Genomic DNA, 3,785 nt, shown 5'->3' with positions numbered 1-3,785 from the left:
CCCCCCGGCAGCAGTGAACTTGGCAATGAAATCAGCAGACAGACATGGCAGAGGCAGAGGGCCTGGCAGGGAGGGAGTCATCCCTGCGGAGATCCCGTCTACAGATGATATAACAATAACCACGGGTCCCGTGGTGAGGACTGGATGGTTATTAGCTTCATTGGAGGAACTAATCAAGTGGCAAAAATCAAGTCTTGCTCAAATGTAAAACAGGAGGATTAAAAGTTGGGGATTCAGGAAAGATTAGAGAGATTTTCAAGTCAGGTCAAATAGCAGGTATGGGGCCAAAACAACCCATAGCAGCTTCTGGAATCCTGATCTGATCCAACTATGTTAATAAAACTGAAATAAAATTCATATAATGAAGTTGCATTAAGAGGAAAAAGTGAGAGTGAATGGTTATCAACTATTAATTACCCCTCTTAAAAACACCCCAAGTGTTTTTGCTTGCTGAGTTATTTTATTGAGTTTCGTCTGCCTCTGACCTATATGTATCACACAGATTTCCTAATTAGCTAAATGGGATAGCTCTGCGCCCCTACCCGGCATGGGCACAGTTGTAAAAAACAAGGAAATCTCAAACTTGCTAAAGTAAAAAGAAGAGACATTAAAGCCAGTAGCCACTGGTTACATTAAATTAAAGCTAAGTGGGAAGGCTTCAAATCTCCAGGAGAGGTATATATTAAAAGTAGTTATCACTAAGGAGAGAGATGGGGATAGTGATGGTGAAAGCATGGGGTCATAATGTAACACTTTGGGCACCTGCCATTCTCTTCACGAGCTGTCTGGAAAGCTATCCCAAGTTCAAAGTACTCTGTGGGTACATATCCCATCAAAACAATAGAGTAAGCCCCCCACCAATGTGTTTACCTTTCCTCGAATTGTCTAGAGGACACTATTAGTTCAAAGCAAAACATTTTAATAAAAAAGAAGAGAAAGAAGAATTTCAAATATATGATTTTCCCTCTGAACAATACTTTCCCAGAAAAAATCTGCATAAACACATTAACACCTATAAATACACATAGACACATAAATACCCATAAATATAAATATATATATATGTGCATACATACATGTATAGATAAATAGATAGATAATTAGATAGATAGATATGTGTATATGTAATTATATATTATATACACATGACAATCGCATTCTTGCTGCTGCAGGAACCCTGTTTTGGTTTTTGCTATAGTTTTCATGAAAATAATCACAGTGCATCTTTCATTACACTGACTCCTTGCTGGATGAGGGATTTCTGCCTTAGTGAAATGTCTCCATGGGGCTGAGTAGATCTGCTCCATGCTGGGTTTGTTGCTTTTCTGCAGTCTGTCACTCTCACCATGTGAACCAACTACTTCACTGTTTCTGATGCCTTGTTCTGTTCATCAGCCATCTCAACAGCTGGCTGTTGGTACTTGCTATTATATTCTGGGCTCATTTCTTTCGGGCCTGCCAAGTCATCGCCCCTTCAGTTTGCTCAGGTGTAGTGGCAAAATCTTCTCTCTGACAAGGGAAAGCTGACAGTTCCTCAGTCATAGCCAATAGCTTCTGCTCATACTAAGGGATACAATGGCTCACCCTAAAATTACATCTTCTTTTTACTTCCTTATACTTGTATAGGAGAGCCGAGCCTTCTATTATAGATCCCTTTCTGATCTACAGTTTAGAAAATGTTAAAGCCAACATAATCCCTAGCTTATTATAAATGAATTCAAACTGGCATATAAGGGAATCTTAAAATGTAAAGTTAGTGATCTCTACATACTATTCATTCGAATCCTATCTTTATTATTTTTATCTGTCAGCAGTAGTTTAGTTGCTACTTTTTGGCCAGTCCTAGTGAGGCAACCTTTCTCTACCACAGATTTTTTTAGTCGGAAGAGATAGTAGTAATTACCCAGTCCAATTCCCTCATTGTACAGAAGAAATTAAGATCCAGAGAGTTTCAATGACTTCCCTGAATTCAAACATTCAATAAGTAGCATACCTACGATTTAATTTCAGCTACTCCATCACTAAATCCAGTACTTTCCCACTGTACACTGATGCATATTTTGGAAAGTAGAGATGTCTTGGAGAAAGGGATACAAATATTTAAATTACATAAAAGAAAAAGTCACTGCTCAGTTTCTTCATTCCTATAAGCTAATTCCATTTTTCTACTTGAAAATGTCTTGAGACATGATGTGGCTATAAATAGATCATGGAAGAGTAAAGATACATAGATGGAGAAAAACTATGTTCCTTATCTGAGTTAAATTTTTTCTGAGCATGTATGAATGCAATTCAAATTTTCATCTTTGCAAGAGGAATTTATAGCTATACTTTTATTTTCTTGCCAAAATCTATGGAGAAGTACAGAAAAGAGGGCCTAGGATTAAGAGAAGTTGGAAAAGACTTATTTTACAAGATGACATTTTATTTGGGACTTAAAGGAAGTCAGAGAAATTAATGGTCAGAATGGAGGGAGAGGAGCATTCTAGATTTAGGGGATAGCTAGTGTTAAAGCCTAGAGCTGAGAAATTTGAGTGTCTTGTTCATTGAAAACCCAGATGATCAGAGTAACTAAAATAAAAGGTACATGTTATGTGCATTATTGTTGGGGTTGGGAGGTGGGGAGAGAAGAAAAGAGACAATCTGAAACTCAAAGTTTTAAAAACGAATGTTAAAATTTGTTTTGCATGGAGCTGAAAAGATAAAATATTAAAAGAAAAGAAAAAAATTTAGAAGTTCATGTTAGGGAGTAAATGTGTAAGAAGGGAAAGGTCAGAGTGGGGTATGTTACAAAGGACTTTGAGTGTGAAATAGAGTATTTTGTATTGACTCCTGGAGGTAATAAGTGTTTATTGAATAGAGGAGTAACAGAGCTGTATTTTAGGAAGATTACCTTAGTGACTGAATGGAGGATGGATTCGAATCTTGAGAAACTTGAGACTAGCAAACCCACCAGAAGCTATTGCAATATGTTCCTAGAGATGTGAACAAAGTGACTCACTAATGATCCTTTCTTACTAGAGCTTACACAATTCAAGTGAATTTTTACAATTTATTACCTTTTTTTTTTTAATAAGAACAAATTAACTGTAGGCAGATCTTTAAGTTGCCATTAGTGTTTTAACAGCATTTGTTGGCTATCATTTAATGGAATCTTGAAAGAGTAGAACTTGAAATGTTTATTCTAAAGTCAATCTTAGCTGGAATTGTAGTTAATTTAGGATGGTCCATGTTATTATTTAGTATATGATAAATAATTCATAAAATGGGATTGCTTAATGAAAGCAGAATTATAATGCTTATTTCAACTCAAGTCAATAGTCTGAGATAATAGATTCTTCAAATGGCCAATTTTGCTAATTATTTTATCTTTTCTTAGTTTCTGATAAATTATCAGAAATGCCTACACAGAAAAAAAATGGATGATGCTAGGGGTCCATATGATGTTTTAGGGTAAAATATATGGCAATTCCCTTTCCTTTCTCCAGAAATGAATCTGTGATATAAGCATTGAAATATTCAATGCTTTTTTATGTAGAAGATCCATTGAGCTAGCAGCCTTCTAGATACTTGCTTTTCTTGTTTTTCTTTCACTTTTTGTTATGAAACAAGATTTTAGGTGGTCCTTAACATATAAGTTGGCAAAAATAGAGGAAGTTAGGGGGCACTACCAGACATGAAGTTAGAAAATAATTCAAATCTGGCCTCAGAAATTTACTAACTCTGTAAACATGTACAAGTCAAATGTTGTTTGCCTCAGTTTCTTCACTTGTAAAATGAGGATA

Source organism: Antechinus flavipes, chromosome 3 (genome assembly GCF_016432865.1).
Source record: "Antechinus flavipes isolate AdamAnt ecotype Samford, QLD, Australia chromosome 3, AdamAnt_v2, whole genome shotgun sequence".
NCBI lineage: Eukaryota > Metazoa > Chordata > Mammalia > Dasyuromorphia > Dasyuridae > Antechinus > Antechinus flavipes.
This window is presented reverse-complemented; position numbering follows the sequence as displayed.